This window comes from Lissotriton vulgaris, chromosome 5 (genome assembly GCF_964263255.1).
Source record: "Lissotriton vulgaris chromosome 5, aLisVul1.2, whole genome shotgun sequence".
Classification (NCBI taxonomy): domain Eukaryota; kingdom Metazoa; phylum Chordata; class Amphibia; order Caudata; family Salamandridae; genus Lissotriton; species Lissotriton vulgaris.
The window spans coordinates 1,897,365,397-1,897,378,840 of NC_141693.1; the positions used below are offsets into that span (position 1 = coordinate 1,897,365,397).

General features: G+C 53.2%; 1 protein-coding gene across 3 annotated transcripts in view; it reads left to right on the forward strand.

Moving 5' to 3' along the window:
* The window catches only part of LOC147717654 (E3 ubiquitin-protein ligase TRIM39-like), a 286,591-nt gene that overhangs the window by 75,138 nt on the left and 198,009 nt on the right, over nt 1–13,444 (forward strand). The gene's annotated exons all lie outside the window — the stretch shown is intronic.

Consider the following 13,444-nt stretch of genomic DNA (forward strand, 5'->3'; position numbering starts at 1 on the left):
ATGAGGGGTGTAAGGTAAAGTGCAATTGTATCTGAGACGTCATAGAGCAGCTTTGGGGGACAGGGTTCCATCGGGGATCCGATTGAATCTTTTTCAGCCCAGAGGCAACTTGCTCAGCAGTGAGAGATGTAAATGAGTTCAACATTTGTGAGGACTCTGACCAAAATTTACTCTGTGCGTTTTCCATACCGAAAATGGAAAGGGGCTCAGTGGTATGATTATTAAACTCTATAAATATATTGTTAACCTTGCTAAAAAATAATGATGCCATTTTTGTACAGAAATCTTGGCTGGCTGGAGTTTTGTTTTTGTTTACTTCAAAAGTGGTTAGAGTTTGGACTTTTTAAAATAATTCCTTTGGGGAATACCTGGCTACTTTTATTTTATTAGTGGAGAATTTTCTTTTCTTTAATAAGTGTTTTGTAATCATTTAATAACATTTAGTTGTTTTCTTTTTCTTTCGTACTGTATCTTGCTCTCCAAATCCTTTTCTGATTCCTACACTTTTTCTTTAGCTGCCTAAGTTCTGAAGAGAACCAAGGCACGAAGGTGTTTTACGGTGGCTCGTTCTGTTTCTACATGCTGCTACCTGTGAGATCGCCCCACTAATACATGAATTTAAAGTAAGTGAGGCTTGCTCAATGACCTCATTTAGTGTCCGGAATTTCCAACCTTGTAAACCGGATCCAATGGGAGCCATGTATGCGCCCACACCTCTCTGAACCCACTGCAAAATATACAAGTAATATGTTAGTTTGAAATAAAGCTATGGAAAGGGGACTAGAATGAGAGCGATAGCAGAAGCTCAGGAGATAGTCACTCTGCTGGTCACACAGCTCGGCTTAGTCTTCAGCTGGGCAAGCGTTGCTATCTGAAGACAAGAGGAAGACTTAAGTCATTTTATCGGCATTGCTACATCACCTGATTCCTATTAAGGCACATGATATACCTTTTACCATGAGGGGAACGACCAAACTCACCCTCTTTGCTTTACGCCTTTCTCAACCCTGTGAGCGCCATCTGCATTCCCGAACTGCCGGACCGCCTTGAGGGAAACGGCCAGGCGGAAGGACTTCAACATCCCGGAGGCCCTGCAAGGACGCGGGAGAGTCTCGTCATCGGAGGGCGCCTGAAGCCCTCATAACGAGCGTGCCACCTACACACCGCGGGAAGCGCTCGGGTGATGCCCGGGCCAAGGGCGGGCCCGTCTGCGCCCGTCCGTGCCAGAACGTGGCAGGGCCACCCCATTTGGCCTCAGGAAATTGTACCAGGGCGGGTACATCCTGGCCCTGGAATCGGGTTCTGTTTGGAAATAATCCCCGGAACTAACCCAGTGATTGCCTATTTATTACCCCCCCACTACTCCAGGGTACTTTAAGACGATGAGACGATTAATGTACATTACCCCCCTAAAGTGGCAGTTGGATCGTCCTCTTTTCATAAGATTGTGTCATGATTAGCACTAATTGATCGTCTTCTTTTATAAGCTCGATTTTATAGGTACTATTGTAGGTATCTTAATTTTGTATAAACCGCGCCCAGCGTATAGTACTCTCGGCCCTGTGGGTCCATTACCTGCACTTTGTATATTTTGCATACCTAAGCACCGAAGCACCTTCAGTCCTTCTTTTTTACTAATAGCATTTCTTAACTGATCTTGGGCCTTTGGTACAAGTGTTTGCACCCTATACTCTGTTTACAATTATCGCTTAGCACCATAGATTTAGATTTTACCTGGCTGATTAATTGTTTTATGTAGATAGTTATTTAACAACTTTCTGTAGTGTAGAAAACCAACTAGACCGTAGCTGTTGAATTTGCCCGACTATATATACGTTTATTTATGATGTTGAAACAAAATTGTAAAAAAAATCAAAAACCCCCAAACCTGATATTGACCTCTCTCGTTCTACTATTGATTCCTATTTAGTAAGGGCAGTAAGTGCCATTAACGTAGAAATAGATAAGGCAGAGCGTTTTCTATCAGTAGGAGTAGGTGCGGTGATAGGAGAAGTAGTAGGGCGTGTTGAAGAGTTTGCCCTAAGCAATCGTTGTGTAGCATTTTAGGACCCTAGTGTAATTTTCCTGATTCATGCCCATATATAGGTATAAATCACTCGTCCCTTATATAGGCATAGAAATCATAACCATATTTAGACTTAGCCCGTGCAGTCCTAATACGGCTTGGCTACTTCCACTAGCTCCGAAAATCCAAAATGATTTCTTGGAAAAACTCGCCTTCAGCAGTCAGGGACCTCCCCTTGTTTGAATATTGATTTGTCCAAGAACTCATGGAGTTTTCAAAGAACTGAGACTCTTTGACGTTATTATGTCCAACCTTACGTCAAACTCAGTACCTTCAAGGGATAAATATGCCCACACTTGCCTTAGCAAACACACAGTGGTTTGGAGCAGTTCGACTATCTACTCGCCTGACACAGCTCGCTGCAGCAAGTGGCGAAGGAAGCCGACCTTCCAGCAGACGCACTGAGAGAAATCCAGCTCCAGTGTTTTCAAGCTACCCTTGCGGGTTGTTGGGAAATCGAGTCCTGAGAGAGAGATACCAGACCTCCTTCATTCTAAAACCAAGGTACGGAGCTGATTAGACCCTACGAGAAATCTTGGATAGATTTTGGCAAAAATACTAAACTTAAGCTACACCTCACTTACTTCTTCCCTCGTACTAGACTCAGGTTAGGTACATCGGGGTAGGCGTATTTTAGAAGCACCAGTTGAGTACTTTTAGTATTTATTATTTTATGTATGTAATCTATGGCTTAGAAACATATCATGCTTTTTTTTTTTCAGAACAAAATTTTATTGCAGTACCGACAAAAATACAGATGGGACACCGTCCCTCATTACATCGCAGGACTAGCGAGCACACATTGAAAGAAGATGAGTAGTCAGCACAAGCAGTAATAGGTTATACAGCCGCCCCACCTCCCAACCATCCCCCCCGGGTCTCACCCATTCCCCTACACAGTGTCTGCAAAGTCTCAAGGCACAAATCAAGAAAGTACAAAAAGTGCGTGCTCCCTGTCGCCCAGGGTCCAATAGTTTAAAGTTCTTCTCCAGCGTCCTGGGACGCAGGTGGCTCCAGCCACAACCCTCTATAGTCCGCCCATCTTTTTCATATCTTAAAATGTTTCCGGGGGCAACCCCTGGCCTCAAAGACTGGACGCTCCAGCCCCATGCAAAAGTCCAATCCCCGTCTCCACACTTCCAGCAAACGGGGCCCTGGTGTCCTTCCAGGCCCGAGCTATATCCCGCTTGGCTACTGTGAGGCCCAAAACCAACAGATGACGTTTGTATATGTTGCCCCCCACCTGTTCCATGACATGCAGCAGGCCGAGCTGGGGCGATCGGGGAAGGTCCCAACCCAGAACCTCAGACAAGCAGTCCCATACACCCAGCCAGTATCTCGCCAGCCTCGCACCAGACCACACAGTGTGGATAAAGGTCCCCACCGCCCGTTCGCACCTCAAGCACTCAGGGGAGGCAATCAAACCTGCCCTCCACAGCCGTTCTCTGGTGAAGTAGGCTCTATGTAAGTATTTAAATTGGATAAAGCGTAAACGCATCGCAATGGCCGCCCCCCTCGGGGCCTCCAGGGCCTCCCTCCAGTCCTCTTCTTCAAGAGCTCCTACATCTTCCTCCCACACGGAGCGTAGCCTATCAAGGGAGGAGGAGCAGTGTGTAACTAGGGTCTGATATATGTTAGAAATTTTCTTTTCCTCTAGTTCCCCCATAAACACCTTAGCTTCTAGGGGGCTGAACTCGGGCAGGGACTCCAAGCCCACCAGAGATGGGGACAATGCATGTCGCAATTGTAAGTATTGAAAGAATTGGGTTTTGGGCATCGCATATTCCTCACTCAAGGACTGGAAGGACTTGAGTGTAGTGCCCTTCATGACATGACCCAGTGTTGAAATGCCAATATCGTCCCAGCCCTCGAACCCCCGCAAAGATGCCAGCGCCGGCAGTCGCCCGTTGCGCCACAGCGGGGTCTCCCTCGTCAATTTATTCCACCACCCCATGCGGCGCAGGGCCGCACGCCACACTCGGAAGACCACCTGGGTAACCATGGGGAGCCTCTTACTGATACTCGCCGAATACAGGATGGTATGCACTGTGTCCGGTTCCATCAAGTGCCGTTCAAGGGCATAGGTCGGGTCACTCCGGTTCCCGTACCACCAGTCATTGAGCACCAGTAAGTGTGACGCCTGGTAGTATGACAAAATGTCAGAGGTGGCCAGGCCCCCGCAGTACGTGGACAAGAAGCAAGTGCGAAGGGCCACCCTCGCCACTCCCCCCGGCCCAAAGAAACTGACTTAGCGCAGCGTTCACCTGACGAAACCACTGCGGTGCTATGGGGCATGGGTGGTTTTGTAGTTGGTACAGGAGGCGCGGGAGGGCTACCATTTTAAAGATCGCCGACCGGCCATAGATATTCAAGGGCATTCTGGACCAAGTTTTCATGTCCGACCGTACTCTGTCCCAAACGGGCACCACATTGCGCACCCACGCCACACCCGAGACGTCTGTAAGAAAGATGCCCAGGTATTTAAGGCCGCCTGCCGCCGTCTGCAGCATTGACGCCCACGGACCCAGTCTCTCACCACCCCCCAGCACCCACAGCGTAGACTTCGTCACGTTTAAATGCAAGCCCGATACTTCCCCAAAAATTTGCATTATCGCTAGAACTCTGGGCCCGGATCTATTGATGGCCGTGAGGAAGAAGAGGACGTCATCGGCGTATAGCGCAATGCGATCGGACGGACCCATCTCCCACTCCAGCCCCCAGAGCTGCGCGTCCATCCGCACCCACGCCGCCAGGGGTTCCATAGCCAATGCGAACAAATATGGTGAGAGAGGGCAACCCTGTCTGGTGCCCCGTCCGATGGGAAAGGGTTTCGACACCACCCCCGCCACTCTCACAGACGCGGTCAAGTCCGTATAAAGCAGGCGTAGGTATGAGAGGAAGCCAGGCCCAAGATTGAGGCGGGACAGAAGCGCCCGAAGATACACCCAGCTGAGAGAATCGAACGCCCTATCTATGTCGGCCAGGAGGAGCGCCGCCGGGATCCCAGCGGCCTGGGCCGTCTCCACCACCACCTGCGCGCGGCGAATATTGTGTCTCGTCGCCCTATGGGGCATAAACCCCGCCTGATCAGGGTGAACCAGGTCGGTGATATATGGGAGGAGGCGATTGGCCAGGGCCTTAGCTAATATCTTCGCCTCAAAATTTAACAGGGAAATCGGCCTGTATGAGGAGTGGTGTTCGGGGGGCCTCCCGGGTTTGCAGAACTCAACAATTTCGGCATATCGCCAATCCGCTGGGAGGCGACCACACTCCCTAGCTGCCTCCAGCGCCAACCGATAACGCCCCTCCAGTTGAAGATGAAAGGTTTTCATGAATTCACACGGGAACCCGTTAGGTCCCGGGGCTTTGCCAGAGTTCAGCTCCCCAAGTGCCGTACCTAGCTCCTCCAAGGACAGGGGGAGAACCAGCTGATCGCGGCCCTCATCCGAGAGCGCCCGCGGCGGGAGATCTGCCAAAAACCTGTCAGCGTCCTCCGCAGGAAGGACCTCCCAGGGGGCATATAGATCCGCATAGTACTGTCGGGGGCCGACACCGGGTCTCCCCGCTCATCCCGAATACCCGGCAGGGACTGAGTCTGGAAGGTGTGCTGGCAGAGCCTGTAGAGCATGGTGCTGGATTTATCCCCCCATTGATAGATTCTGCTCTGCGTGGCCAGCCACAGCTAACGCGCCTCATTAAGTAACAGGGATGTGTACGATTGCTGTGCCAACAGGTGTCAAGCCTCGAACCCCCCCTTCCCCCTCGGTACACACCTTTGAGGTGCAGAACCGGGGAACCCATGAAGTCCCGAGGCAGCCGCCGGTAAAACTACATTTCCCGGCATGCCGTACTCAGCGGCGCACAGGAGACGCAGATCAGGTGCGCACCAGGAAAGAAAACAAACGCGGAAACCAGCAGCGGCGCCGATTAGTCTACGGATCCCGGAGTCTTGGCGTGAGCGTTTACTGGTAGCGGCAAGCGGGGTTTTGAGCTTCTCTTCCCTCGTGGTTTCGGGAGAAAATCCTGTTATGATATTGAACACGCAAGCTGCGTGTTGATACGGATTCCCCCAGAAAGTTTGGTCATTACGGTCTGGTGTTTGACACGCAGGCAGCGTGTGAGCAAAGGAACTTCTAGAGCTCTCTCTCTACGTTTAGGGAGAAAGGACTCACGGCTCAGGGGGGAAAAACTTTACTATGTACGCAGGAGATGCGAGGTTGCAAGACGGATTGCCACCTTGCTTTTGAGCAGAGTTGCACGCAGGCTGCATGTGTTTAAGGATCTTCACAAGCTCTCTTTCTCAGCTGTATGAGCTCAAGGCTGGAGGAAAAAACATTGCTTTGTAGAAGAGCGTGGTGAGGCTGCAAGAAGGATTGCCACCTTGCCCTTTATCCGAGTTGCAGGCAGTAGCAACAAGTGCATAAGGGAGACTGAGTCACGGTGACTATGTACACCGTAAACAGCGTTAAGGAGTATTAACACTGTTTGAGTTTATTTCTGTTTGTTTCTACAACCCTGTTTTGCTTTATCTTGACATGCAGGAGAACTGAGAGAGGGGTACCATAAGTAGGGATCCTGTGCTGTAAGGTGAGCAGTTCTGAGAAGGTATGCGTGAATGTGTATGAATGTGTTTGTAGTCTGTAATCACATTCAGGTTTCATACTGGTTCCCTTTGTCTTCTCTACAGCGAAACAGAATCCCTGGTATTGCCTCAAGTCTCCTCTCCTCGCATTTAATCCCTAACACATTCCCCCCCTCAGGTAGGAAAGAAAGGTTACGTCATTTACTAAGTATTTGTAGAAGGAAGTTAGAGTCAGCGGGCATGGGGGGAGCTTTCTTCTAATGTTTGTTCATTTGTCGTTTCAGATCTCCCTCCCCGCTGTTCCCTTCCTTTCCTTCCTTGGGGGAATTACCTTAATGGTCTGTGTGTACTTCAGGCGTTGGGGTGGTTCTTCGAGGGAAGGTAGAGGTCTTGCAGCACAGGTCCGAAGAGATAGAGACGGAGCCTGACAGGAGCTGCCCCACTGCCTCGCCAGTGTCACCCATAGCGCAGTCCCTCTCCAGGTCCCGCACTCGCTCCGCTGCCTCCGCCACCTCTCTCTGACGGGCTCTGCGGGCCCCCGCACACCAAGCGATGTCCACCCCTCGGAGCAACGGCTTTAGTGCCTCCCACTGGGTGGCGGCGTCTACCTCAGGCCCATCGTTTTGCTCCCAGTAATTAGATATGGCTTCACGAAGATGTGATCGATAGCAATCTTGTTGCAGGTGCCACGTAGACTGGCGCCATCGGAAGGGCTGTTTGCCTCCTTGTCCAACGAGAGGTCCAGGGACACAGGGGAGTGGTCTGAGATACCACGAGGAAGCACAGCCGTAGAAGCAACCCTCGCCATCCAGGGGGTCGGCACGAACAGATAATCTAATCTGGAGAAGGATTTGTGCACTGCCGAAACATAGGAGTATTCGCGGCTCAGAGTGTGCTGGTAACGCCAGGAGTCAACCCAACCCATGCCCCGCGCCAGGCCACAAAGTTTCGTCGGTGCTGCCGCTGGGAGTTCCCTTCCGGGCCTGTACCGATCCATCCGTCCATCCATCACATCATTCCAGTCTCCCCCCACAATCGCCAGCACATCCGGGATATCGGCCCACACCTCAAATAGCTTCTCAATGAGCGCCTCCTGCAGTGGGGGCGGGGCATACACACTACCAAAGACCATCGGCTCATCCCCAACCATACCCTTAACAAACACAAATCTGCCATGGGCATCGATCCATTGCGTCTCATGTACATAAGATAGTCTACGATGAACCAGGACCGCCACCCCTCGGGACCCCCTCACAAAGCCTGCATGAAACACTTGTTGATAGCCATACCTCTGCAAACTGAGGGTCTTGGTTCCCTGGAGGTGTGTCTCCTGTAAGAGGAGAACGTCAGCCCTTTCCCTTTTCCCCAGCCGCAGCACCGCCCCACGCTTTATTTTATCCAGCATCCCCCGGACATTCCAACTCACCACTCGCATCAGCGTCTGCGGAAGGCCCGATCTCTGGGCGTCAACCATTGTCAATGGGGAGAAAAAGCAAAAGCCTGGGCATTCGGAGCCACACACACATACATTTCAATTGCCGAAGTAGCGCAGACACTGTGTCAATTTTGCGGATTTTCTGTAAATTCGCAATCCGCGAGATTCGCGAATCTCCCGCCAAATCCGCGAGCAGCGGATTTTATGGCTTGCTCGCACTGTTCGCGTGAGTTCGCGGCTTCCCAGTACAACTTCGCGCCCCGCGAATAAGCGCTAAATTGCAGAAATACGATCTTAGCAAAACTGAAACTACTTACCAGGTTCAAAAGTTCAGGCTCATCATTAGTAGCCATTTCCTGTAGTGCTTCCTGAGGGGCCCCTCCAGAGTTCAGTTGCCAGTTGCAACTATTATGTGACCCTGCTCTGAACCTCAGAATAGTTACACATATGCCACAAAGGTCCTGAATTACAGCTAAGGGAGACAAGCAGGAGCCAGGCTGGAAGTTCAAATCCATTAATCAGCCCCTAATTCATTATTGTCAGTTGGGGCAGGGCAGGTGTTGTAACTAATTTTGCAACAATGAAAGCACTTAGCAAGTGCAAAAGATCACTAATCAGGAAGCACTAAGGAAGCAGGTGCCAGCTAAAAAAATATTCTGTGACACATTAATCAGCCCCAAATTAATTCAGGTCACTTGAGGCAGGGAAGGTGTGCTTTGCTTTGCCACAATAATGTACACTGACTGGACAACCAGAGGGTGCTGTGATGAAACAGAGGGTGGCATGGGTGGGCCAGAGGGTGGCATGAGTAGTCAGAGCGTGGCAGTGGTGACAGAGAGTGGCAGTGATGAAGAAGAGTGTCCCAAACAGGCTGGACACGTAGAAACAACAAGTTCGCAAAACTTGCGACCCGACAGGTAAGTTTGCGTTTGCGAAATTGTACAAAACCCTCACGAACTGGCAGAAACCCGCACGAACAAAAAAAAAAAATCCGCAAATTCGCGAGAATTCGCGGATTTTGCGGATTGCGAGTTCGCAAATCCGCAAAATTCGCGAACGCGAGATTCGCAAAATTCGCCCATGCTTAGTGTCAAACTTATCCACCCCCCAATCGCCCTTCTCCCCCTCCCCCACCACCCACCCCACCCAACAACCCCCACTTCACCCCCAACCCCCGCCCCATCCCCCACTTGCCCCCCAAACTAACCCCCCAACTTCCTACTTCCCCCACCCCAGCACCTCATAGAACACTGAAGCATCTGTCACGGCATGGGCAACCTCGGGCCCAAAACAGAGCGCCCAAGGCCAACCATACCAATGGATCCCAAAACCCCCTAAACTAAGAACGCCCCCCTTCCCCCTAACATCTCCCACTCACGTAGGAGGCAGGTAGCCCCTATAGTGGAGCTCCCTGAACCCTTCTCACAGCCCCATCAATCGTTAGAATAACCAATTAAACATGGCAATATACTCAGCGTTCGGTCGTCTGTAAATCAAAACATAGGTGGACCGTTCCCCTCTGCAGGAGCATCTGGTATCCATAGGTGGGCAAGGCCCCCCACCGTCCTTCAGCTACCCCTTCCTGAGTGGTCTGAGTCAGTAGGCGCAGCAGACCGAGACCCACTGCAAGAGGCAGCGCGCTTCCGAGATCTGGACTTCCTGTTCTTCTTGCTTCGGGCGTTCTGGTCCCCCCGGGTCTGCGATGAATCACTCGTGTGTCCCGGATCAAGGCCCGGTTGAGCATGGGGCCTGACCCTCACTGTTTCATCCGTCCACCTGAAGACGTCCTCTGGCGTATCAAAAAAGTGAGTCCGGGATTGAAAGACCACTCGTAGGCGGGCCGGATAGAGCAAGGAATATTGAATCTTCAGGCCCGAAGTTTCGCCTTGACGGCCAGAAAGGAGTGCCGCTATTGCTTTACAATTCTGGTGTAGTCGGGGAAGATCATGATCTTTTGGCTTTCAAAGAGGAGGGAGTCCTTGGCCCTCACCTGCCGCAGTATAGTGTCCCTGTCGTGAAAGTTCAGGATTCTAGCGATCACCGGCCTGGGCCGCTCTCCCGCCGGCGGCTTCTGCGCCAGGGCCCGGTGGGCGCGCTCAATCACAAAACAGCAAGACAGGACATCCAGGGGGAGCCAGGTCTCCAGCCACTGGGATAGAAATCGTTCCATGTTGCCCTTTTCACAGCCCTCCGGAAAACCTACAAAGCGAAGGTTGTTCCTGCGCGCCCGCCCTTCGGCATCCTCCACGCGGAATGCCAGGCCCTTCTGGATATTCTCCATCGCCGCCATTTTCTGCCTCAGGGTCCCGACATCGTCTTCCACCACCGAGATCCTAGACTCGGCCTCTGTGATTCGCGCCACAGCATTGCGCAGGTCTTGTCTCAGGAGGGTCACATCTGCCCCAACAGCCTCAATCTTGGCATCCAACATGTCCCGTGATTGGGTAATCGCCGCCATCAGCGCCGCGTTGTCTGGCCCCGACCCCTGGCCACCGTGTGCACCAGGACCTCCGCTTGGTTCCGTAAACTTGTCGATGGTCCCCTGCTTAGCAGGCCCACCCCCCCCCTCTGGTCATGGCCAAGGCTCACTCTGGCACCACTGTCCTCAAAATAGCGGCAGATCCTCTTGGCGGGGCAACCCACACCTCCAACAGCAGCCAAAGGTATTACGTTGGTCAGATACCCCACCTGCTGGCACACGCCTCGCACACACCGCCGTCGTCTGCACCGGGGGGGGTCGAGCCCCAGCTTGAGCGAAATCCACCAGGGACACCTATCTCTACGGGCTCCACGGGCTCCACCGCCTCTGATTGTATGCGCCCGCCTCGTGGTCCTCCAAGTCCATTCAGGGGTATCCCAGGCCCGCAGTCAGGTCCAGCAGCGTGCTCAGGGTCACAGCGTGGAAGTAAGCCGGTCTCACCGGACCCCTTCACCCCACGAGCAGTCACAGCAATGGGGGGGGGGGGCACTCACTGTTCTCGTCCACCGCCATAGGGTCAGCCCCAGGTCTACACCAGGTCAGCAGGCGCGCCTCTCTAGGCACGGACACGGGCCACTCCGGCTCTTTCCACAGGCCTCCAGACTATGAGCCCCAAGGAGCACAGCTGTGATACTCCCAGCGATCCACTCCAGGCGCTGTATCAGACCCTCCTGCACCTCAGGTCCCACTACGTCCCCTCCCCCGTCCGAGAGCAAATGCCGGTTCCACCGGGCGGGGATCACCAAACTCGAGGCCCCGGCTCCCCCAAGGCCAGGCAGGTCGCAGCTCCTCACCGGCGGTTTCCGGGCACCAAACTCCTCCGCCGCCGCAGCAGAGACGGTCAGGGGGCCCCTCTTGTTGCGCCGCTGGTATCAGGCAGCCCTGGGCTCGGGCAGAAGGATTGCGCCGCCGGCTCTCGCGCGCGCCCCCCGACTCGGGTGCGCCAAAATAGAGGCCCCGGCTCGCCGTCCGGGACTAGGCCGCCTGCAGCTTCGAACATATCATGCTTTTACAGTATTATTTCATAATACTATTCTTGCTGTACGCATTATACTTTACAGCCAATATAACGATTGTAGCAGTTCATTTCTTCTGCTTGAGAAAGAAGACTGTTCAATAAATACTTTTATTGAAAACGTCTGTCTCTCTATTTCTCTGCACCTCTGGTGAAACGAAGCATGCACGATTGACTGAGTGAAATATATATCTATTGTTTCCACGACTCTAGAGATACGTCTTATCTTGAGGAAACAAAGTTGTCATGTTTATGCGGTTGTCAGAAACGAATCCCTTCTTGTGAATTTGAGAAAGTTTCTAGTGTCCTCTGAGCTAGCTGGCACTCACAATTAAGTTTAATATATTCGATAGAGACCTAGTAGACACAAGTCCTAGGTCAAATCTATAGTATATGTTATTCCAATGTGCAGAGCCAATTGGGAATATAGGAACTACACTACACAATGTTAATACTGTGATCCCTGATCTAGTCCCAGATGAATCTCTATCACCTGAGGCTCTATTAGTTCAATCTCATAGCGACTCAACTACACCAAAAAAGAAAAGGAGCTGCAGGAAAAGCTAACCAAAAGCAGGGACTACTCCTAAAAATAAAAAAGAGCTTCCAGTTAACACTGCTGTTAAACCATTAGAGAAACTCTCTGACCCAGGGTATCTGTCTGATGAGCAAACTCATCACCTTGTAACGCTTTTAACACTAAAATTAGAAGCAAGTATTAAACCTTTATATGATAAACTTGATACACTTAATAGAGAAGTTGATAAGCTGAGTAACTTGATTAGACATATTAGTAAAAGCCCTCAGGAAATTGTAAATATGAGCCCTCTAAGCAAGGTATAAATATTGTTACAACCTCAATTAATACCTTAAATACCTCTAGTGCGAATAATAAGGAATTTGTGGATCGAGGTCCTAACTAGGGGTGGGCGGAAAACTACTACTACTAGGGGTGCGCGGAAAACTATGCGCCGACAGCGTAGTGGATGATGCCAGCCACACCTGCTCCCCGGGTCGGCCCGGTCCAAGCTTCCGTTACCCTAGCCAGGCCGGGGAGAGCCTCCCCGTTCCCCGGTGGAGCCCCGTCCCCAGCACCCGGACCCTCTGACGGCTTGCAGGACGGGGGGCTCACGCACCCCAGGCCCGGCCGGACGGAGCTCAAGCCCCGGGCCCGGTCCCAGCTACCGAACCCTAGCCAGGCCGGGGAGAGCCTCCCCGGGCCCCCGTGGAGCCCCGTCCCCAGCGCCCGGACCCTCTGACGGCTCGCAGGACGGGGGGCTCACGCACCCCAGGCCCGGCCGGACGGAGCTCAAGCCCCGGGCCCGGTCCCGGCTACCGAACCCTAGCCAGGCCGGGGAGAGCCTCCCCGGGCCCCTGTGGAGCCCCGTCCCCAGCGCCCGGACCCTCTGACGGCTTGCAGGACGGGGGGCTCACGCACCCCAGGCCCGGCCGGACGGAGCTCAAGCCCAGGGCCCGGTCCCTGCTACCGAACCCTAGCCAGGCCGGGGAGAGCCTCCCCGGGCCCCTGTGGAGCCCCGTCCCCAGCGCCCGGGCCCTCTGACGGCTTGCAGGACAGGGGGCTCACGCACCCCAGGCCCGGCCGGACGGAGCTCAAGCCCCGGGCCCGGTCCCTGCTACCGAACCCTAGCCAGGCCGGGGAGAGCCTCCCCGGGCCCCTGTGGAGCCCCGTCCCCAGCACCCGGACCCTCTGACGGCTTGCAGGACGGGGGGGCTCACGCACCCCAGGCCCGGCCGGACGGAGCTCAAGCCCCGGGCCCGGTCCCAGCTACCGAACCCTAGCCAGGCCGGGGAGAGCCTCCCCGGGCCCCGGTGGAGCAACGTCCCCA